The following is a 25,026-nucleotide window of genomic DNA, read 5'->3' as shown; positions in this document are numbered from 1 at the left end:
CTCCTTTGCCATTGCATCACTCGAGTCACGCAGCACTATATCTCGCCTCTGCCTTCTTCATCATTTCTATTATCACCCACGCACGAGACACGAAAAACTACAGCCCCCGCACAGGACGCCTAGCCGCCTAAGCCATGACAATAGCATTGCACGCATCAACTGTCGCACCTTAGCTCTAAAGTAATCAATTTTTCCGGACGCAATAGCGCTATGGAATGGCCTGCCAAATATCATCGCATCATGCATAAACCGCAAATCTTCCGGGATAAACTAAACGACCATTTTTCATGAGGGCGAAAAGTTCCTGCCATATTCATCTCGGCACTTTGAACAGCTGTTTATTGTTACTTTTCTTTTTTATGTCATGCCTTTTGCACTGTATTTTTCTCTTGTATTGACTGAGTGATGCATATAGAATTTTTTTTCCTGTTTCGATCTCGTGCATTTTACTTTTCCGTCGCGAGATCATTTAACTGTTACATACTGTTTTTTTGTTATTGTTCTCTTTTATCAATTTATTATTTCTCTGTTTTGACCTTGATTTTGCTCCCCCCTTATTTAATGCCTTCGTGCCTTTAAGGGAAATTACAAATGAAATTAAAAACCGGCTGTTACGGAAGGAGAAATCCGGGCTTTTTCGAATATATCTGCACGATGCTGAAACTGCACCACGAATAGCGACAGTCTCAATGGTGTTATTCTAATGTACAGAGAAAGAGCAGTTTAGCGTTTCAAGGTGTTAACACGAGGGATGAAGGTGCCCATTTTATACCTGCAATTCTACCACGATTAGTGACAATCTCCACGCAATGTTTGTGAAAATATCGCTTTGTTGGAGTAAGCGACGGTAATATGATACGCGGCTAACTTCAAAGCGGCAAGCAGCAAACCTCCAACTTGAAAGACCATGCGTACGCAGTATGCGGTTTGTTTCATTTCTCGCACACGTGGGCTTCCGCTTATATTACGCTACATTTTCTCTAGAAACTCTGTTATCTTGTTTTTTGGAAGACGAGGAAATTTAGTGCTGCGCGTTTTTCTACGTCTAGCAAATATGTGGTTCTGGACCTCATCATCGCAAGCGAGCGTAGTCATTGTGCAAAGTAGTCACTAATAAAACAGGTTACTTGGCCTTGAACGGAAACCGTAAAGAAGAAGAATAAATACAAAATTTTGAATCTTATAAACCTGCTAAGAAACGGTACATAATAACCGAATTACGTTTCTCTTCGTCCGTTTAGAAGGGGCTTGGGCTTGTAAATGATAATTAAACGGAGGCTCTGAGCACATTTTTCCTAAAAAAAAGCCTCGTACGTCCTGGTAAAATTTCCGTCGGACTGCGGTAACCGGAAATTGCCCCCAACAGTCTTCAGGAATGAATGCGTTGTAGAAAGAACACGCTCGTTGTCTATTTTATTTGCCTTCCAGAAACGAAAACTTACACTTTGCCAAAGGTAGCGAGTGTATTTCAGGCAGGATAATTTCCCGTGATAAAAACCAGTGGGGTCTGACGGCAAAAAGAAATCTCATCAAGATGAGCTGGTCTTCGTTAGATTTGTTTTTGTACAAACAATAGGAAAATAACTGAAACTATATCAGCATAGTTCCCGCCATATTAGAGCCATCAGTAATCAGTAACGACAAATTTTGCGCTCTTTTCGAGCATTCATTTCATCAGCTGCCTTGAAGAGTTCCATATGAAGGGCCTCTGATCGTCTAAAACAAAATTCCAAAGCGACCTAAAGCACAAATGTAGAGCATAATAAAGTTGTGCAAATGCACAGTGCAGCAAGAGTGGCAGCAGCATACACTGATATGTCTTTACCGCCACGAATTCACGCCGTGAACCCGGCACCACTTAAGTCAATGCGCACCTCCCTAAATATGCAGTTGTTATTTTTGCATTTCATGGCATATCATGTGGGGCTCGGCTGACAAGAAAAAGTGACCAATGTATGGAGAATTCAAGGATGAATTCGTTCAAAGAGAGGGAGAAACAGTAGGTTCTTGTATCCGCAAAAACCTTGCCTATGAGTAAAAGTGTTTGGCTTACTGGCCAGAGAAACAGTTATTCAAAACTGAAAACATATTAGCTGAGCCTTGCATTTTATTTGCTCTTTCACGTTATTTTCGCCTTGCCGTTCAATACTGACAACCCCCTACCAACTCCGCACCGAAAAAAAAAACAATAATGGAATGTCTGCTAAAATAAAACTACATGTTAAGGAGAAATGTTTCACAGCGTGTGGCAGACATAATTGGTATATTTCTTGCTGCAACATTAATATGAATGCAAATACGCTCAGAACAAGGGGCAATGATGTTGCGAGATTACTTTCTGCAGACGTTTTTCTTAGCAGTAAGCTGACAATGCAAGCTCCTCCAATCCACATTCTGCTTCATTCCGGGTGAAGTTCTTGATGAATTTGTTGCTGACGAGAGGCTTCAGCGTGATCGCGGCATTATCCAAACGGTAGCCATGCCTAGCACCTGGCGATGTACGCGGACATGGCTGGCTATCTCTAATAATTATCGCGAGGTAATCGCTAAAGAAGCAGAGAGACCAGAATGTGGAGTTTAACATCCTAAGCCGCCCCTTGAATATGAGATACGCCGTAGTAGAGAGCGCCGGATTAATTTCCACTACCTGGCTTCTTTTTAACACGGTGGAGAACACGAGCAGCGCGTTTCCATTTCGCATCCTCTCCCCTCCCATAGAAATGCGGTCGTGGTCAGAGGCCTGAGTTCAATCCCTCAGCCTCGTGCCCAGCAGCATAATGCCTTAGCCGCTGTGCCCTCATTGAAAGTAAAGACAGTCTCAAACCATAACGGAGCTCAGGCTGAAGATTGTTATTCGTTGATTTTAAAAACACCGCGAAACAATTTGAAAACTGGTATTTTTTCCATTGTACACCCAATCTAGAGATAAAGGAGTGATTAATCTGACAAAATTAGGAACAAGTGCCTTCCTAGGCTTTAGCTTCTGGCTTTGGTTGCTTGGCGGTGGCTTACTCGAATAAGGAACTACGCGCTAAAGTGTGCGACCGAGCGGAACAACTACGCACGCTCGGATTCTGCAGAAGCACCGGCTGAAGATTGTTCCCACTGATTCTGAACACCGCAAAACAAGTTGCAAGTGTACAACCTTTGAATAGCAGATCGGAGGATAAATTATGCACAAACTCAACCAAATGTGAACACATGCGTGCATTGGCTATCTGCTTTGTTGGGCCGATCTAGCGCCATCGTAATGCAAAAGCACCACCAAGGCGTGTTCCACGAATGCGATTACGGTTAATTTGGAAATCTAATTAGTATTCAGGAGCAGATTACAGCTTAGGTTAAAACCTAAATCCTGGAAACTAGTCTAAATGTAAATGAGATCTGGCTACTCTATTACTATATCGGTCAGATTCCCTCATACAAGAAAAGTTGAAATCTGAAGGATATTTTAGCGTCAATTCTTATCAACTCTCCACTCTATCTAGTCTCCCCACTTTAGTTATAGTATGAGACTACATAGCTGATATTACAAACAAAAAATGTTTAACATTAGTGTGCCTCAGTTTTTCTTTCTTTTGAACTTTACACCGTTGAACGTAATGAATCAGTTGTCTTCTTCCAAATTTCTGCGCGTAAAGTTCCCAAGAGCATCTTGACACGCACATTTTCGTTAGCGCAGCAGGTGTGGAAAAAAAAAAGCCATATCGCACCGGTGTGTCGTGCAGAGAAAGGAAAGACAGCAAACTCCCCAAGAGTCACAAGCTTGTTACAGCTGAGATCGATTAATACGAAAGTTAAACGTAGGCACCTGTGTGCACGGACAAAGTTAACGGAAGGAACAAAAAAAGACAGATAGTCTAATCATATGGTGTTTGACGATGACCGAGCTACCTTCTTTCAGTTCCTTGGTCAGATGCCACTTGTGGTCTAGTACTTCCCACTTCTAGCCCTTGGCTCTGCTTCCACTAACAACCTCGTTCCGTTGATGTGTCAGCCAGCTTTTCAAGCGCCTGGATTCACTTTCAAGTTCGCCAAAATTTTTCGCTTTGATCGCGAGCCCTCTCAACATGTCTCCCCGACGCGCAACCTTGACGCAGCAAACAAAAAAAAAGGCCTACGCTTGTGCAGCATCGCCCACAGTATCTTCCAATTTAAGCCCTCCTTTCTGAACTACGCTCACCAAAATATGGTCGAGAAATGTCACAAGGTGCCCTATTCCCCAAGCATCTCACCCATTGTTTTCTCACTTTCTCCATTCTCTTGCTTTTATTCGGCCGCTTCGCTACCATTTGTGCGAAAGAAAATATTTCTCCTCTTCCTCGCTCTCTCTACGCGTGCTGTTCGAAACGTCAAGAGCAGACGGCTCCTTGCCACCTCTTTCGTGCCCTTTTCTGTTTTTTTTTTCTATCTCCATATTCTCACTGCAGCTGTATCGATCGCGCCAGGGATGCTCCTTGAGCACGTATCGCGCGCGTTGTTTGGTTCGTACTTCCGCCAGAGCGCTCAGAGTGGCGACCGTTCGTGTCCCTAACGAAGTGTTTCCCACCAAGATAGAATCCTGGCTCGCAGTGGCCGCTGCCATACGGACACACGCGTGTTCCGGCACGAAATGGCTGAACGACCACGCAGGCACTCGGGGGAAGGAGTAAGGGGGAATAGAAAAAAGAAAAAGAAAAACGAAGCAGGCGGGTCACCTTCGTGGCCGTAAAGAGTTCTTGCAGGCTGCTGCACCAAAACAGAGAAAGTGTCGCGGAAGCCCTTCCACAAGCTTGCAGCCGAAGAAAACGCGTAAAAAGTGGCGGACTCGCTCGCCAACGCATCGCAGGCAACCTCGCGCAGCCCAGTGGCCTAGCACCGCTGCGTCCATCCTCGCACCTACATGCCTGCTGCAGCTGCTTCCTTTTGCTTTCTTCTACCGCCCTTTTTTTACCTCACACGTCACCGGAAGAGGGTTCCCTAGACACGGGGCCTCGCTGGCGCTCCTTAGTAAACTAGAACGCACTGTGCTCTTGACAAGAAGAAGAACTAGAGGAAAGAAAAACGAAAAAGAACGCATGCATATACCAGCCGTCCCACGCAACTTGAGCCATGACTTCAAAATACGCCCGTGTAGTACTGGATGGAGCAGGAAAAATCATGCTCTTACGCACTTACTAGACGAGAAAAAAATCCCTAATTAGCTATCATAAACAATTAACTTTAAAAATCTCAATTTTGGGAGAAGCTGTACAGCATAGCGCAGAGACGTTTAATTCAGACATATTTAGCTTTCCATCGAAGCACTGCATCTTCGTCACATATGAAGCTATCAGATTGGCTTTTTTCCGTTCGATTTTCTTCCTCACCATTCACGAGAAAAGCGCACGCTACCGCAGTCCCCAGATTTGTGGCTTAAAATCGGTCACACTAAATTTAACACAAACGCATGCCTTCCCTTAACCATTAAGCTCAAGCCAAGGCTAGTGTAGTTCCGCACCTAGAAAAAGTCGGAAGGATTTCTAAGTGGTGCACCCAAGATTGCTGAAGTACTTCCAAAGCCAGAGCAAAAGGGAACGCGCTTGTCTTTCCTCTGCAACTATAACTGCTGGCAAAGAATGCGATAGATGCCGTTCTTGGCATCCATAGGTAGCCCCAAATGACAGGATGACGTACGTTAACGTGCTCTGTCGTGATTTTGCATGCTCCTTGCGAAGTTACAGCCAAGTCCATGCTCCCAAATGAGACCACGAGCCGACAACGCAAGGACTTCTTGCCCTGTCGCCCACTGTGTTCAATACAAACTTGCGTCAGCTTAGGAGATTTCAGCACGCTGTAACTTTCAGTTCAGCGAACTGCTACAGGTCGTGAGGGTTCGAGATATCGAGATTCCAATTCATTTACAAAAATGAAAGAATGCCGTATGACTCGCAAAGTCCACGTATTAAAAGGCGCGTGGTATGGTACTTAAAGGTAAGAAAATACTTCTGCTTATTGCACACTAGGAACGGTTCTTATCACACCAGCTGTACCTGTGGGAATTCGGCCAAAAACGTGTAAAAAAAGACATAAACAGGGATACATGATATTTGATCACGGAAAGCTGATTTTTCAAGCGCACATCTAGGTTGCACGCCTGTAGGACGAGGCTTAAACAACTTCCCACATATTTTCCTTATTAATCTTTCTGGGAAAAAAGCCGCCGCGGTGGCTGAGTGGTTACGACGCTCGGCTGCTGGCCCGAAAGACGCTAGTTCGATCCCGGCCGCGGCGGTCGAATTTCGATGGAGGCGAAATTCTAGAGGCTTGTGTACTGTGCGATGTCAGTGCACGTTAAAGAACCCCTGGTGGTCGAAATTTCCGGAGCACTTTACTACGGCGCCTCTCATAGCCTGAGTCGCTTTGGGACGTTAAACCCCCATAAACGAAACCATAAACCAAATCTTTCTGGGAAACAATTCATCGCTGCCCGTTATCAGTAAAGAATAGATGTAGAGACTTGGACTCTTTGAAGGCTGTTCTGCAGTTCATTTCATTTTCAGCACTCCGTATTACTGAAAAGAAAGCGCAGATGGTGCGGAATGTAATATGGCGATGGAACACAAGGCTGAGGAGCTCACGCTGCTCAAGGCACGATAGGAGGTTAAGCGGCAGATGTTAAGTGTCAAGGGGAGACGTGACTTTAGAATTGCGCAGAAGCACGTTGAAGGCCCCATGAGAAGCGCTCACAATCGTTCCTCTAATGATGACCTCCACCGAGCTTACTTGTTCACGTCTAGTTCGCTGGAAGGACATTCACTGCGTCGATTTTTCGCACTATCCGTTCTGCACGTTTAACATGTGGGACAAAGCTCGTGATTTCGGGTGGCATACAGTCCACGTTCTTTTATAGTTCTTAGGGAGAAGGTTACCGGGAAAGACGTAGTAGTCCTGACATAGTGAGGAAGTGTCCACGTCGAACATGATAGAGGGTGGCCCGCCAGCCTTTTCCACAGCCACGCTCCTGTTGTAAAGAAAACATATATAAAGGAACGGTGCGCAAACGCCAAAGGTAGACTTCGAATGGGAATGAAAAACGCAGGAAACAGCGAAGCGCAAACGAAAGCCATAAAAGGACCCCGGCACCTTGGGAGAAGGAACGTCCAGGAAAGCCACGATCCTCTTAATGACCAGGGACTCAGCAGGGAGCCACAGGATTCGACAGCAAGCGTCTCGCTCTTCGAAGCGGCTGCCGTCACGGAGCAGCCAACCGGGGCCCACGACGACCGCGTTGCACCATCCGAGAGTGTAACACTAGACGCGGCCAGGCACCCGCGCGAGGGCTTGGGGTGAAGCTGGAGGGGTGGTTCGAGAGAACGCGTTCACAAGCTCTCTACAACATAGCTCTTCCCCTGTCATCTTCAGACCCCGCCCGCTGGCTTCCGCCGAATTCGGATGTGCTGAGAACGAGAAACCGGGAAGGAAGTGCGGAGCAGCCTGCGTGAACAGTACCGACGATGAGTAAATGGGATGAAACGTGATTGTGCCTTCATAGCTGGCGCTCAATCCGCATTCCACGTGTGCAATCGCCATTGTTTGTGTGCATCTAGCGTTTGAACGGGACCGTGAAACACTTTACAAAGACGCCAAATAAGAGCCCAAACGTCAGATAACGTCCTGGTGGGCACATGAGCCAGATACAATCATCATCAACCTGACTACGCATACTGCAGGACAAAGGCGACAAATTAACACTGTCCTGTGCCAGCTGCGGCGATCTTATGCCCGCAAACTTCTTAATCTCATCCGCCCACCTAACTTTCTGCCGCCGCCTGCTAGGCTTGCCTTCCCTTGGTATCCCGTCCGTTACCCATAACCTGCCCAAGCTCATTTCTTCGTCTTGGTTTCGACTAGAGTGTCATTAACCCGCGTTTGTTCTCTGACCCATTATATTCCCTTTTCCTGTTCCTTGACGTTACAGCTATAATTTTTCTTTCCGTAGAGCGCTGTGTTGTCCTTAATTTAAATTTAACACTTTTAGTTCCCACCGAATAGGTAAATACATGCAAGATAAACCTGTTGTACACTTTTCCCTTGAGGGAAATTGGTAAACTGCCATTCATGATCTGAGAGAACCTGCCAAATGCGCTCTACCCTATTCTTATTCCTCTAGTTATTTCATTCTCGTGATCCGGATACGCGGTCACTACCTGCCCTAAGTAGACGTATTCCCGTACCACGTCCAGCGTCTTGTTACCAATCGTAAACTGCTGTCCCCTTCCGTGACTGTTGACATTACTTTGGTCTTCTGCATATTAGTTTTTAGACCAACCGTTCTGCTCTGCCTGTCTAAGTCATTGATGATGCTTCGAAATTCATCTCCAGAGTGATTTAGCAAGGCAATGCAATCAGCGAATCGCAGATGTAGAAGCAACATAGGACACAGAATGTTCCTCTGGCGATCCATCCTTCGGGTTTTTTTAACTTCATGCCAAACGGACGACTATTATTGGTTGGGTTCCTCTCGTGTAATGAGTGGCAGGTGCCGATGGGAGCTAAGTAGATAACGAAAAGAGCGAACGCAGCGAGTTCCGCGTCTGTAGCAGCAATTACGGCTTAACGCCCTTGCTAGTAAAAGTAACAGATCTGCGTATCACGCCTCGAAGGGTGAAGTATACCTAGCATCTCACAGTTTCCACGTAGATGCGGAGCCTGCAGGGCAGTAGGAGGGTGAAAGACGAGGGGAAGCCTCGCAAACGATGAAGCGCAATTTTGTATTGGTCGAAACTCAGCTGATACAAATGGCCTTAAAGACAGACTTTTTGTGAGAGATTCCAGGCGTAAGTAGTCTTCATTGTCAACAAAGTTTGAGAAGTTTTATGAAGTGCAACTATTTCTGAAGCAAGTCCTTGCATATATTTTTTTTTACGTTCAATGATAGATAATTTTACTTTGTTTCACAACAGCTACGCGGCACAAAAATGTGTTGACTGTGTGTAACGACACGTGAGCATATTTACATTATCGTCAAAACGTAAAAAAGCTGCAGCTTTCATCCACAACTTCTCTGCGCAAAGTTAGTACTTCAAAGCTGGCGTCTAAGTAGGTAAGAAAAGCTTACTCTATGCGAAATGTTTTTTTATTTCAGCTGTTCAGGACTAAGCTGGTCCTTGGGCTTATCTTACTGATGATGACAGCTTTTCATCAGTTTTACCTAAGTTTAAAACTTTTCTTTTGACCAAGGTTTATTTTTATATACATTGTTTCTGATAATTAGATGAAGCAAGGAGTTCGTTCTCCTCGTCTTTTTCACAGCTTTCCTTCCAGCTGCCAGTTAGCGGTCATTTGTTTAGCCATTGGCTCCCAGACTCCACGTACCACTTTAGACGCCAAAAAGTGCAAGAATGAGATGCTACAATGTCATCTTATATATACAAATAGCATCTGTAACCGCACGCGGTAGTGTTTACCCTCAACATTCTTTTCTATGCCGCAGTCATTCGCGCTCTTCAACTGCACAGTAGTTTTTAGGCTTTCTGAGTTATAGCCCGAACGCATTCGGCTTGATGTGAGTGCATGTCGACGCGAAAGTCGAACTCTTTTATCATAGCGAGTTCTAGAAACATTATAGAAAGAAACAGAAGCCAGCTCATTACATTCCAAGAGCCTGGCCGAGCATTAGACAACTAAGCACCAGGAGAGCTACGAACCCAGTTTCAGAAGTGTGTACAAATCGATCTTCGTGAGGTGAAGGCTACTGGCTTGGACTGCTTTATCGCGCTAGGGTCGTAGTTACTGCAAAAAGAGTTGGAGGGTCACTTAAGCTCTGCCTGAAGGGTATAACGCGATAGCATCAACAGGCTAATTCCTATATATGTGGAATTGGTAATGCTCGACTTGTACATTCATATATCCCTGAAAGACCGCATACCTCTCCTGGCGCAGTGATGCAGCGGTTAAGCGATGCGCCACTGCCCTGCGATGGCAGGTGCTGCCACCGGTGGGGATTGTGCGACCGAGGTTGCTCTTCTTGAGAAACCTTTCACGGCCAATCATTCCTTTAACTGCCACCTGTAACGGTGGTCAGTTTGATCGCAATCCGGTGGGCAGGTTGTGGTGACGCAACAAGGTCACGTGTCAATGTGGCCCACTTAGTTTGCCGGAGCGGCCGGTTGCTCTGACTGCGAGGCTTCAAACGGTCGACTCCAATGCCAGACAATTTTCAGAACGAAGGCTCTACTTCACGACCTACAACACATATTTCATCACCGAATCCTGACCTTGAATACTTAAATAAACAAAAGAAATATTACAGCGCCTGGGTTTCGAACCCGTAGCGGCGCGCACAGATCAGCTTCGCTGGCCAGCTCGTGCACGAAAGCACTATGCTATCGCCGCGGCCAATCACACCGCGTGTTAAACTTCAACACGCTCTCACCCTGTGCACTGCACGTCGTCGTCTCTAAGAACTAATACTGTAATCGAACTAATGTCGTCGCCAGACTTGACGACGACCCAGCAAAGCAAAACCATGAGTCAAACAGGCTAAACACATGCCTTTGCACGTCTACTCGGTTTAACTACGTTAAAGCCCTAGCACTTAATCCTGACATTGGGGTACTAACGCTCTCGCGTTAAAAGATGCGGCAGCATGACTGCGAGAAACAACTACAAAAAAAAGGAATTCCGATTTGCAGCAGGCACTCGGAACGAAACTGAGCTTAGTGAAGACCGTGGGTGTATATACAAAAAAGCCCATATGCATGATCCGAAAGCATGGCAGAAATGTCTAACATCTTCGCACTGCTTTGTTGCAAATGGTGCCAGTCGCGTTAGAACACCATGCATCCATGGTGTAGTTCGCGGCGTATTTGACAAATAGAAATGAACACGAGGATTGTGCAGTTTGCAACATACCTCCAAAAGTTCTGCCTTTTGGCTTCTAGATGACCTCTTCAGCCGCGTACGCTTCAAAAGTTCAAGATAACTCGCATACTACTTAAAAATCGAGCAGTGCTGGTAAGCCACAATTCTGGCGCTCACAACGGCTACAACAAATGCGTGAGTCCGGACACATCTGTCAACCACCCTCAAGCACAGATGCGGATGATGACGCTGCACTAAGATGAGAGCTGAGAGAACTTGATAGGAAGCGCGGGGATAAAGGCAAAAAAAAAAAATGAATTCATCAGCGCATACAACATGTGCTTGGGGTCTATAATGCGGTTGGCGACAAACGTTGCGTATGTATTCGAGTGCTACGTGGCGCGCGTTGCAGGAAAGCACGCTTCGCGCGATGAAAATATTTATTTTTTCTTGAACCACAAAGTTTCCGACTTAGTTCTTTGCAGTGCAAAAGTCACAGTAGCCACGGTAAACCTGCTCAGAGTTATGGGTGTGGGACATGATCAGGCGCTGCCGCCTGAGTAAACTACACATTGAGCGTGGGTGCGAACAGGGCGTTGCAGAAAGCTGGGAAGAACCTTTTCGTGGCCGACGGTCGGCCGTCTGTCTGCCGCCTCTTGGCCTGGGCACAAGAATGTGCGTATACAACGGTACTCATTACCTTGCCTACAATATGTCGTAGAAAGCAAGCATGCAATTAAGGAGAAAGAGAGAGGAGAGGGGGTGCAAACAAACAAACAAACAAGCTACGAAGCCCCCCCCCCTCCTTTCCCCTCTCTCGCCGAATGAACCTTGTGGCTGAAAAGCAAGCAAAGCGGGACAGTTGCTGCAGATGTTGCAAGTATTATTTGATTTCTCAGCATCCGCAATACAAATCACCTTCCTTGCGGCGGCGCAGACGCACTCAGTGGAAAAGCGGCCTCTCCTGGGCCTCTTACCAGATTACCAGGAATGGCAAAGGGAAGATGGCTTCCCTGGCGCGATAAAAGCAGGGCGCTCCTCGGCTGCCAGGGACCAGCGGTCCGCTGCCCACAGCGGGGCCAGTGGGCCTCAGTTTTTTCGCCTCCTCGGGGCGCCGCGCGCGGAATAAATGAGAGTGAACGGCCGCGCGCGTGGCACTGCGCGTTCGAGGGAGGTGAGCCTCCCTGCTGCGCGTTCTCGCGAATAAATAAGGAATAAGAAAGTAAAGGGAACAAAGAGGAAAAAGAACCACGCCGGGTGGTATTGCGACGCCGTTGGCGCGCGCCTGAAAACGTCTGGCCGCTTTTTGACTTGATGAAAACGCATCGGCATAGTGGAGTGTGGCTTTCGAGAAAACGCCGCACGCATACGCGTCACGAATGGATGCCATCCGACGCGAGCTATGGCACCAAATTAGGAAGAGTGGCATTGTTTTGAGTCGCACGGCGCCGTGGAAGGAGATAAGGCGCCTTTGTATTTTCCTTTGTAACGCGACTGCCCACCACGAGAAAAAGATACGTGGTTGTTTGAGATGCGCACGAAGAGGTGATTGATGGCCTTGAAATAAAGAAGGTGCCAGGTAGCATGACGCTTGCTCATGCATAAGAGGGAGGATCGGACGGCGGGGATGCACCCAAACGCACATGACGCAGCACACGTGGACAAACGGACTTGAACGAAACTCGGAATTCGTGAGAGGCTCGAAGGAAAACCGAGGCGCGGGCACGCTTGCGGATAGCTGCGCTGCTGCTGGTGTTACAACTACAGGTCCTTCAGTTGGGTGTGAACTGGGACCCGCTGTAAGTATACCTACTTCTCAGTGCGTGAAACTTGATGTAGGAATGAAGCCACAAAAATAAAAAAAATATGCATGCTTTCTTCGCAAGAGATGTACAATATTAATGACAAATCTTCATCTAACGAAGGTGGAGGGTGCCAGAGGGTCAACTTGACATTCAGAAGCCCCCAAAGAGGCTGAGGATAAAGTACGGGTGGATGTTTCCTTTTCTTCATTTGTTAAACGACCACAAAAGATAAAATAAATATATAGAAAATGAAATAAAACCAACCAATTTTCGTATCAGCTGTACAGAAATGAGTAATCATTTGGAATCAAGATTTCCACCCCTTGTAAAGCTACGTGCGTGAGCTGTATATGCGCTGGTGTATATGCTCGGATTGGTTGTGTAGCGACCAAGGGGGCTCGGGAAGGCTTTTAGCGTGGCGCATGTTAACTGAGCTAAGTGGGATAAATTAGCCAAACTTATTCTACCAGCCAAGATGGGTGCAGCTCAGGAAAAAAAAGAAATGATACGCACTCGGCTCCCTAGAATCCCATAAGCATGAGAGGACTTCTGCTGTTTCGATTTTATTATTTCTGGCCTCATGACCGATGCGATGTGCACCTGGAGTCTTGCGTTCGCCTGTAATGCATTTCTCAACAAAAAATGGCTCATTCAAGCACTCGCGGCACGCTCGCATTCGTTGTGTGTGCGATGAGATAAAATAAGAAAAAAGAAAAACTTGAAGAACCTTATAACTAAGGCGCCCACTGGCTACGTTAACCCGTGCGTTTAATCAAAAGCCCTTTGCTCGTTAGAAGCTTCATACCTGCCGACAAGCAAATCTGGGGGAATCTCGTCTTCATTGCAGGCTTTATAGTAGACTCTTACAACAGCAAGCAAATAGCGAACCCAAGCTGCCTGTTTTTAGAGGGGCATAACGAAGGCTGCCTTAGTGCACCGAAATCAGGCCGCAGATTGACTAACGTTCTTTAGTGAGGATGCGATTGCAGAGGATGAATGGCGATAACCTTAGCAGCTACGCATCCCGCATCGCAATGCATCCTAACAGATTCGCATACCACGTACCGTAACTATATCAAAGAAAAGATAATGCTGCTCGCGGAAAGTATCCTAATTCAGAGCCATGATAGAGGCGACAAACCAGAACAAACATTTATTATGGGTACCAGGCCACCAGGGCATTACAGGGAATGAGAGAGCGCACACCTCAGCCCCAGCATTTCTCCCCCGCGCACCCTACAGGGATGCTGTAGAACACCCTACCCCACTGGTAACGGTCGCAGGCATACTACAGCACATCAGGCTTTCCCGCAGGGTATAACCCCCCACCGGACAAAACGTTAGATGAAGTCGAAGAGGTCTCACTTCGTAAAAATCAGGCAAACACTTTAAACACTCCATATTAGCTACACGCGATAGACCCGGAGTCGTTCGACACGAAATGTAAGCTCTGCGGGGAAAAGGCGAACTTATATCACATGATATGGGCCCGTCAGAAAACAAGGAGCATTGACATCATAGAAAAACCTACGCAGCAGTCTTATCTATGGCAGTGTATGGCTGAAGGAGTTCCAGAATTTCTACATCGCCCTCCCTCCGTCTGCAGCCACCCAACCAAGCAAATAAACGAGCAAAATAAAAAATAAATCTTCGCTGTTGCAGGACGCCTTGGCCAACCTGAGACCTGAGATACGATCCTATTGGTCGATCGCTTAGCCATACTTAGAACACACGGAGGAAGCGACAAGTACAGATCCAGCGCGTTGTCGCTACCCGAACCTCGTGGCGCGGAGCTGGCCGCTGCCACCGCATCGGAGCGTCGCAGTGCGGGTTCGAGCACGTCGGCGAGGTCGGGCGACGTGTACGTCAGAGCGCCCCAGGGCCCTGCTTCCGATACGGCGAGCACGGCCGGACTGCGGCACGAGCGCTAACGAGACGTCATACATCGGTGCGGGCCACTGCGTCGGACGGAAACGACAGCGCCAGCGACGACCGAATGGCCTCGGCATTGCGACGGTGGAACGGAAATACAAGGCCTCGCTCCGGCCTATACGACGGCCGGCGATATCAACGCCGGCAACGCGAGAAGACGACTCGGAATGGCCTCCACCCACGGAAACGGGCGCAGAGAAAAGCGTTATACGGGCGACCGGCACGTCCTGTCCACGCCTCGGGGCCCTGGCGCCGGAATCTTCTATTAGGGGCTACGGCGATGAAGATGAGCCCATTTCGTATCGAAGCACGCGGGCGCTCTCCCGGGAAGGCAGCCGCGCCAAAGAATAACGGTAATTGGCTTCGCTAATTGAACTTTGCACAAAGCAGCACTTGGGCGCCGGTATTCTTTAGACTGTAAATTTTCGACAGTGCGGGGCTCAGGAGGGAAAAAAAATGGAGAGTGAACTGGACAGCCTAACGAAGTTAATTACATCTACTCCGAGACTAACGATGGTGCAAGAGTAAATAGTGGAATGTCCGGAGGAGGGGACGAGAGCGACGAAAGTGAAGAGAGGTGACCGAAAACGCGCACTCGTGCTGTTCAGTTGATTCACGACGAGTTCGTTGCATACAGGGTAGCTGGAGCGGAAGTTTCAAGCTGTGGTAATGAGAAAAAGAAATGAACACTAAGCACAGGCCGGGCAGCCGTCGTTCTTCTGTGCCGCCTCTTTGTATAGACAAGACGAGGAGGACACAATTACTTCTAACGCTTCATTCATGCATAGAAGTGACTGGCTTCATTTTTTTTATCTTCTCCAGATTAGAATTTTCTTAAGCATGAGTGTATATGTCAGGTGGTGTTTTTCGTAGTTTCTATGGTTTACCGAGTTCGCCAACCCCTGATACGTATAGCTTAGGAATACCGATCACAGACTTCGCAGATTAGACGCGCGCCCCTTTTTATACCACGGAGCGCATTGCGGTGGCGATTTCAGCTCATTTAAGGTGCTCATAAACTCAATTATCTCAGGCATTTTAAGCGGCTACACGTCGGTTTCTCTCATAGCCGTCGTATGGCCGTGTGTCTATATCACAGTAATATGAAATGCTGAGTGAGCGTCCACTACAATGGTGAGAAGAGTTCAACGTGTTTGTTCCATGTGTGCAAGTACAGAACAGCAAATTAAGGCCTTGGCGCTATGTTACACCATGTATTGTTCTCAGCGCACTTTTTCCTTGCTGGTCCGCCATGAGCTGCAGCGAATAACAAATAATGCACCATGAACAAATAAATGTTCATGGTGCAGCATGCAGAGGATGAGGTTACAAGGCATGATGGTAGCACACCGCGGCTGGCCCAGGACAGGAGCAACTCAAGACCAATGACAGAGACCTTACACCCGCAGGGGCCTCAACGTGACTTATGGTCATCTTGGTGACGCAGCAGCGACCACAGAGGCCGGTTGTCCGAACTAGACGGCCAAACTAGCACTATAACAGTCAACTGTCCAGCGGCGCCGCCAAGTCAGCGGCATGTACCGCTCCCATTTGTTTGATAGGTTTAATATTTCTGCCCTGGCTAGCATGAACACGAATCCATGGCTGGCACTGAATAAGGGCTTATAACCACACAAGAAACGCGGAGCGCCGACAAAAAAAAAATCTTGCCAGGTGGTGAAGCCTGACCCGCATCTCTTAGATAGCTTTGGCTCTTTTTATGGCCTGTTGAAAAACACAACAAAATATTTTTCTTTCGTCACAGCAGATTTTTGGCCATGAACTTGTAATGATAACACAAGTTATTTTTATAAGCAGAATTTTCTGGATGATGATGAATCAACATTTATTAAGCCCTAAATAAATCAGTGGTGCACGCAGGAACCCGACGGGGTGGTCCCCTAGTTACGGGACCCATATGTTTCCAGCAGCTCCTGGCCCCTGTCCGTCAGTGCGAGCTGAATCGGTAGGGCGGGGCTGGATAACAAGGTCTCCCATCGCTCAAAGGGTTGGGGATTGGGGGTGTTGGCGGGAAGGGGAGAAGGGGGGGTTGGAGTTTTGTGCACTCTGCCAAGACGTGCGGCAGGGTGCCCTTTTCTCGTTTGCAAAAAGGACAGAGCATATCGTGTTCCGCAGGGTACAGCGGTTCATCAGTACGGGATGCGCAAGCGATCCCGCCTGCGCTTGGCGCAGGATCGTCTGTTGTTGCCTAGTGAGTTTGGGGTGCGGTTCTGCCAGTCTGCACCTTTCCTCGCGGTACATCCGGGTAATCACGGTCCCGAAAGCTGGTGACCAGGTGCGGTAGCTGTTCCGTCTCGTGCTCGGCCCGGATTGACATTTCTCGGGCATGGTAGTCGGCGATGATGTTGCCTGCTACCTGCGAGTGAGCCGGGACCCACACGAGCTCTATGGCTCTTCTCGGAGGCTTGCACTTGGATAGAATGGCTCGGGCCGCGGAGGAGGTTACACCCCTGCGGAAGCTTCCGTAGGCTGTCTTTGAGTCGGTGACCATGGTGTCCACGCTCGGCTGCGCGAGTGCGAGGGCCATGGCCGCTTCCTCGGCAACTGCGGGGTCTGTTGTCTTCAGGGACGCGCTGACGATCAGCCTGTCTTTTGACGTAACCACTAGCGCTGCACGGTCACTGTGTTTTCGGAGCGAGGCGTCCGCGTTGAGAACCCTGGGGTTCTCTTCCAGCTTCCGGGCAATGGCTTTGGCCAGCGTGGTGCGCCTCTCGTCGTCCTTGCCCGGCGTCATCTTCCGGGGAAAGGGTTTGGTCTGAATGGTCGTCTTCCAGTCCTCCGGAAGGGCCGCCTTGATGGGTACTGGCTCGATCTGCCATCCTATCTTGCGTAGGACGGCTCGTACGTGTTGCGTGTGACTGAGCCGGATTCTCTTATAAGAGAGGTGAGCTTCGATGAGCTCCTCCACCGTGTTGTGGGCGCCCATATCTATCAGTCTGTGCGTGGATGAGTATATGGGCATGCCCAGTGCTTGCTTGGTTGCTTTACGAAGCATCATGTTTAGAGTGTCCCTATTCGCCTTCGTCAGCCTTTCTCTGTCTTTAGGTTCTTCGCCTTCAGGTCTTCCAGGAGCCTGCGGCCATCTCCCTTGTACGTGTTCAATACTTTGGGGAGGTTGAGATTGGTCGCAGTTTTGATACTCAGTGGGTCGATCAGATGCCTCATGAGACACCACGTCTTCCCCGTTGAGAGCTTGCCCTGCAGGCCGTCGCAGGTTTTTGAGCCAATTTTCCGTACATAGTTTGGCCGCATACTCGGCGATCAGTTTGATCAAGACTGCTATGCGCTTGGCCAGCTTTCTGTTGTGTCTCTGATGTTACCACCGCCGCGTTAACGAGTGCCGGGTCGCCCACATGTGGGTCAGTCTGGCGTCCACGTACGGTGTCTGCGACGTCGTTGCGATTTCTTGGGTAAATTTTTGGAGGGCCTTCTTCTGATCCCTCGCCCATTCGGTGTATGTCTGTTGTGTTTCAGTTTGTCCCGATTCTTCCTCGGACGCCTCTGGAGTACTTTCTGGAGTATTGTTCTGTCCCTTGTCGTAGCGATAGAAATACTGAAAAATATCGCAGAAAATACTGCAGCGCTATAGAAAAATACTACAATGCAACAGGAAAATATGTTGTTACGACTAAACGGCAGATGAAAATTGCCAAGATTTTTTCGACTGGGTCGCGTTCATACGCACGGCACGAAAAAGGTTGGAACTCGCACAAAAAAGTAAGCTAAGCAAAATTATTCACGATATTAAAGTTTAACAACAAAAACACCGGAATACAAGCATATATTTATCTATCATTTGGTGGAAAGCGGCGGGGTAATAGTATAGGGAGATTTAAGTGGATTCCAAGGAAAGCAGCGTGCGAACTCGGCCGTCTGCTGTTCGCTTAAACGGCAGTTGGAACGCTGAACTGCACTTCGCTTGAATGCCTCATAAAAAACCTTCCCTGTCGCAGCGGTACTACTTATGTATGGCTGCAGACAGGAGCATGTAAAGACACTTTATCAGTGCCTTGTTGTTTGTGTACTTACGCATCTCCTGCATTTCGCGAAGCTTTGTGCCTTTACTTTCCATCTCGCTCATCGGATGTTCATTTTCTTAGGCGCCCTTACTGCCCGCCTGTGCTTAATACCATGCATAAAACTCCTGCTCTCCCTTCCGTAAGATTGTTTTCTTGCGGCTTTATTGCATATTATTATAAGCTTCTAATGTAAACGCTGAGAAGTAGTTTCTTAGCAGTTATAAACTGTTCAAGGTGCATTCGGCTCCCAAGCTGTTCTTTAATTTATTTTTGATTTATTTGCTACTGTATTGCTCTTACAGTTTGAGTCGGCATCGTAACCTGTAATATAAATAAACAAATTAATCGACAATTTTCTGGCGTTCCGAGTTTCATTAATATTTGCGTGCGTCCGTTTAATAAAGAACAGGCGGAAATTAACCACAGATGGAAAAGAAGTGACAGCGCTGTTTGAAGAAAGCACATAGATCGAGACAGACACCGGCGCCGTATCTCGAGCGGGGTAGAGGGCTAATTTTTAATAAACGCGTGTCTCGTTCCACAAGTAATGTAAAAATGCTTCTTGAACTTCTTTTTTGGGAAAAAAAAAGGCTGATGCAAGGACTGCCCAGAGATAACGCTATAATACGCATAGAAGCCATTCAGTGCCTCACAAAACGAACATAAAAACGCAATCATTCATTTTGGAAACGTTCTTATTGCATCTATGACTCGATGTAAAGTTTAAGATTTGTTGCATCGTAATGCAACCGCTCATTTCCAGAAATTTAAGTATTTTTACTCGCTTGATAAAAAAATTACAAGACAGAAAAAGAAGGAGTGTGCGCAATACGATACATCCTTTTAAGGAATTGATCATATTCGCAAATTTTCTTCGAAGAAACAGAGTAGAGCAAAGGTGGTCTGCAATTTTGTGTGTTTTTTTCTGTCCATTCGTTCATTAGTTCTTCCAAATGTAGTGTCTCTGTAAGGGCCGCCTGTTTCTAATTGTTTTCCACTGGACTTGTTTCTATTAGCGCTGTGCCACTGCTCTAGCGTTTTTTCTGCGCCTTCCGCAAAACGCAATCGCACGACACAGAGCGCAGCGCGACAGCCGTCGCAGAATACAAACATCGCCCCCCCCCCCCCTCCCCCTTAAGAACTGAGGGGAGCACTTCAGTCAACTTACTTGAATCAAGGCGAAAGCCTGCGTCGTCCTGTTGAATTCTCGAGCTCAACACGATCGCCTCACGCTTCTCGAATTAGCTTCGGTTTCAAGTTACGACATACTGCTCCTTCGTTATATCCGGCATAAAGTTATGACCTATTACACCTTCTTTATATCCGATATGTTCGCTATATCCGGTTTCAAGTTACGATATGTGCCTTCTAAACTGCCCGCTTTTCGTCGGACTAGGTGGCCGAGTGGTTAAAGCGATGGACTGTTAATCCATTTTGCTATACCCGCGTGGGTTCAAATCCCATCCTGGTCGAAATTTATTTTTCCTCCATATTATTTGACTGACAGGTGGAGCGGACACTTCTTGGGCACACTGATGACGCAAGAAAGAAAGGTTTTCGCCTTGAAAGGTGGGGCGAAATAACATCACAGTTTAATGAACGGAGAAGCGACTGGGGGCCGATTTTCCGCCTTGCAACTACCGGTCTCGACTTTGACCCCCTAAATATATGCCTTCGTTAATTCTTCCTCCCGGTACGAAGAGGCCGACTCCCACTCGAAAGCTGGTTCAGATGACATATCAGAAACTTGTGGCTTCAAGCCCGTGCGCTGCTAGAGAGTCTGTACCGTGTTTTACACTATGCATATCGAACGTACAAGCAGTAATCTTTTATGATCGATGAGGAAGTGAATAAAAAAGATTCGCCGGTGCATAAAGGGGTTGGTGAGTTAATTGGCGGCTTCAGGCTAAAGCCATAGCTAGTCTGGTCTAGACCTTCAATTCCAACAGCCTGCTCAGGCGCTGTCTCGGCGCGTAGCACGTTTCAGCACATGCGCTGTAACGCTCGCCTCACCCACCTGTAGACAAACCTTTACACTGCCGACGCTGGGCCATCGCTACGGGCCATCCCGGTTTCATTCGGCAAGGGCGTGAATTGTCTTCGTCCTTTCCTCACTAATCTCTGCGAATAACAGCGCAAAATGCGACGTATTTTCATTATGCCCAGCCGAACATGGATGGAGATGACCGCAGATTTCAAATCGCGTCTCGCCGTGTTTTTCAAAGTTGCTGACGAGGATTCATCTAGCCTCTGACGGGGTAATACTGCTTTTCGTAGGAATTTCGTTGAGGCCTCTAGCATCGGTTCGTTTGGCAATGCAACGGGACTTATGAAGATTATTGCCGCTAAATTAGGAGTATTATATATATATATATATATATATATATATATATATATATATATATATATATATATATATATATATATATATATATATATATATTACTCCTAATTTAGCGGCAATAATCTTCATAAGTCCCGTTGCATTGCCAAACGCCGTCGACATGTGGTCGTTTTTGTTCTGCTTTCTAATCAACTATGTTTAAATAATTAACCAATTATTTATTGTCCTGCTATGAACACCGCCAATAAATTTAATAATTTATTGGCGGTGTTCATAGCAGGATATATATATATATATATATATATATATATATATATATATATATATATATATATATATATATATATATATATATATATATATATATATATATATATATAATACTCCTAATTTAGCGGCAATAATCTTCATAATAATTTAATAATTTATTGGCGGTGTTCATAGCAGGACAATAAATAATTGGTTAATTATTTAAACATAGTTGATTAGAAAGCAGAACAAAAACGACCACATGTCGACGGCGTGAGCACCCAGCGTAAAGTAAGGACGCTTTCCGTGCCCTCTTCTCCACATAGTTAGGCGAACTTAGCTCACGCAATTCTTCTGAATGTTCGTTTAGGATAACCAACTGATCTCCCCTTTATTTCCAGCGCACGCCTAGACGACTAGGCAGCGCTCCTTCTCATCACCATAAGGTCGGCAGAAAACGCCGGAGTCCTGGTCTGAAGGCCCACCCGCATGCGTTCCAGCCACCATCCTCTTCAATAAACGCTCACTCACTCACTCACTCACTCACTCACTCACTCACTCACTCACTCACTCACTCACTCACTCTCTCTCGCTCACTGAATCACTCACTCACTCACTCACTCAATCACTCACTCATTCATTCATTCATTCATTCATTCATTCATTCATTCATTCATTCACTCACTTACTCACTCTCACTCGCTCACTCACTCACTCACTCACTCACTCACTCACTCACTCACTCACTCACTCACTCACTCACTCACTCTCTCTCGCTCACTGAATCACTCACTCACTCACTCACTCAATCACTCACTCATTCATTCATTCATTCATTCATTCATTCATTCATTCATTCATTCACTCACTTACTCACTCTCACTCGCTCACTCACCCACTCACTCACTCATCGTTAAGCCTGTCGTCTTATTATTCTATGAAACCAGCAAACAAGCTTGGATTTTAAATGTTCGTGTTGCAGAATGAAAACAAAAGTTTAAAAAAGAGAAAGAAACTGCAGACGTCATCGACTCACAATGCGTATATTAGTTTGTACTTGCAAAGTGAGCAACAAAACAGATGACTACGGTTCGCGGTCCAGCCATGCGCGAAATATCATCAGATTCCAAAGCTCCCTGAAAAAATTTGGAAGACGCTTAACCTTCGCTTTAAGAGTGGAACGCGACGGCGTGTTGCAGCACTGCCAGGGAGTTTACGGAACGCCATCGCCCATTCGGCGCGACACGTGGTCCGTTGGATAACTTAAGGAAAGGACGAATGTCTCGCATATCTCGATGGACACCCAAACCGGGCCGTAAGGGAAGGAAAATGAAATGAAAATTCCTTTTAAGGAAAGGAAATGACGCATGTCTCACATTTATCGCTGGACACCCGGACCGCGCCGTAAGGGAAGGAAAATACATTGCGAGGAGCAGGAGGAGGGATTTTTTGCTTACGGCCGGGATTCTTAGCGCACGGCCGACGCCGACGACGCCGGCTTTCCTGCGACACGAGCTTCTTAACGCTGTCGCGTGAAGACAGGCTGCGTTAAATTTTCTCCTCTGCAACGAAATCGCACTTACCATACACTGTGCGCGCCTACACAAGAGGCAGCGAAGGTCGGGCTCAGCACAGCAGAATGTGTTTATGGCAGGCTGCCGCCAGGATTGCGCCTTTAGTGGTCTTTTTAATAGCAACATGCAATGAACAGGGAGGAGTGCTCCATATGAAGGGTCTGCTAACTCAAGAGCTTATCAATAAGTTTCGTTTTGCAGTTTAAAGAACAAAGTTATCTATGCGATCCGTGAGATATGCCGTTGAAATTATAAAAAAGCAAGTGATTCGTCAGCGCCTGCATGTATTGTTGTTAGTTCAATCTTCATTTATTTCGTGTTAATTGTGACAAAATGTTTCCGCGTCCATGATGAATACCGCAAAGTAGGTTATTCGGCTACGGTTACGTAGAAGAATAAGAGGTGCACACCCCTGTGACGTTGCCTGACGTTGCCGAGCTTGCCATGCGCGTTGGCAGTGTTTGGGAGGTCTGAGGCCCGGCTGTGCGCCAGCATTTTTGCATACCACTCTAAATGTTTGTGTAAATTGTTTGAGTCCAAATATTATCCGCTCACGTTATTTTCAATTTTTTCACGAATCTCGTTTCCGCCGTTCCCCTCATTGAAGTTTTCTCTTTCTTCACGATTTCTGTGTGTTGTGCAGTGCGGGAATTATTTGCGTGCGCAGATATTACCTGTGCAGAAGGGCTGGTCGGGACTTCTTTCGGAGTCATGATCAAGACGATTCGCAGCCGTGCATTTTTTTTTTCTCGATGTGCAGCGGCTTTTTTTACATAGCGAGAAGAGGAGCAACCAGTTCCGAAGAAGAGCGGTGTCCGGGGTGAGTCGTGCCGTAGTATGTCGCGGGTGAAAACTCCTTCCCTCACCTGCTTCCCAAGGACTATGCCGCCCATTCAGGCCTGAGCCAGGAGGGACACGTGGAGCGGAAAGTGTGCCTCCTGTGGTGAAGCGGTCCCCGTCCGCGACTTCCCGCCCTCGTCCAGGACGAAGAAGCGACGGCGATTGTTGCACTACGCCCCACACCACCAGCGACCACGCTTCCGCATGATTCGATCACGTCCCTCTGGATCACAAGGCCAGCTAAGTACATTCTGCACTCTAAACAGAAAGGAGTTAAAAGAGAGTAAGGTGTCCCCTAGCGCACTCCCTTTTAATAACGAGAGTGCTCAAGAGAACATCTTACCCCATTTTCGCTACCATATAGGAGGTATTCATTAAGCCGTGGTAAAAACAGCGCAGCGACGACAGACACAGAGAAGACAGAAGAAGACGGACAGCGCTTGTCCGTCTTCTTCTGTCTTCTCTGTGTCTGTCGTCGCTGCGCTGTTTTTACCACGGCTTAAAGATGCACCAACTAGCACAGTTGTCGGTTCTTCTGCAGGAGGTATTCACTGAGGCCGCGCTACCAGACGGCGCGAGCGTCGCCGCGGCAAACGCGCCATGTTTGCGGTCGTTTCGCGAAAGCTCGCGCAGTGTCACGGTACGCCGTGAGGTATCAGGCCTATATTGTTAGTGGTCCGTAACGTCTTTGCACGTTGCTAAATGCGTCAACGTCCAATTTTCTTAGTGGAACGCTTATGGTGCATCAAGTTTGCAGCAGAATTCTGTGCCATAATTTAACCGAGCTGCGTGCCGCAACTCGGCAGCAAAACTGGCCGGCTGCATTGCACGCAAGAATGTGCAGGACTTGCAGATTTTAATATCAGTTCATAACTGTCAGCTACTCATGCAGGACACATAGTGGATAACACAGCACATGATTAATTACCCATATTCCTAAACGGACGCTGCAGAAACTCATATTTCCAGCGGCTGTAGTCCGCGAACTGCCGAAGCCTCATTGTTTCAGCAAAAAGGCATATTGCGTCATAGCTGCTTTATTTACGCGATAAAATGGTCGAGCAAATACTGTCATGCACTCGCAGCACGAATGGCAGACATAGCAAGAATGTTTTGCAGGTTTTATTGTAGAAACTTAGCGTTGCTTCCAGTGCACAAGACCTGGAATCTGTAGGCCGGTTCGCAGCAACGCGATGTGCAGCGATTCCGCTACATTCAGTAGTAACACGTCACTTGCAGCAGACAGAGATGACAAGTTAAGCTAGCTAAACGAACATACACGTTTAACTACTCACCTATGTGAAAAACGGCACTTCGGCCGCCGGCACTCTCAGCACGGATGTGGGGTCGACCGCTTGTCAAGCAATTACACCCTCTCATAGATTTGCATCCTTTAATTCCTCGGCCTGTCGGCAAAC

The 25,026-nt window shown here is 47.2% G+C and overlaps 1 protein-coding gene and 1 non-coding gene across 2 annotated transcripts in view; one reads left to right on the top strand and one right to left on the bottom strand.

The window, feature by feature from the left end:
• Positions 1-25,026, bottom strand: part of LOC144114635 (protein qui-1) — a 565,534-nt gene that overhangs the window by 395,326 nt on the left and 145,182 nt on the right. The gene's annotated exons all lie outside the window — the stretch shown is intronic.
• On the top strand, positions 19,992-20,073 carry TRNAN-GUU (transfer RNA asparagine (anticodon GUU)). Its single transcript has one exon. It is a non-coding gene; the product is annotated as a tRNA-Asn (tRNA).

The sequence above is a fragment of the Amblyomma americanum genome, chromosome 1 (assembly GCF_052857255.1).
Source record: "Amblyomma americanum isolate KBUSLIRL-KWMA chromosome 1, ASM5285725v1, whole genome shotgun sequence".
Lineage (NCBI taxonomy): Eukaryota > Metazoa > Arthropoda > Arachnida > Ixodida > Ixodidae > Amblyomma > Amblyomma americanum.
Note: the sequence above shows the minus strand (reverse complement) of the source record. Positions and strands in the feature narration are given on the sequence as shown.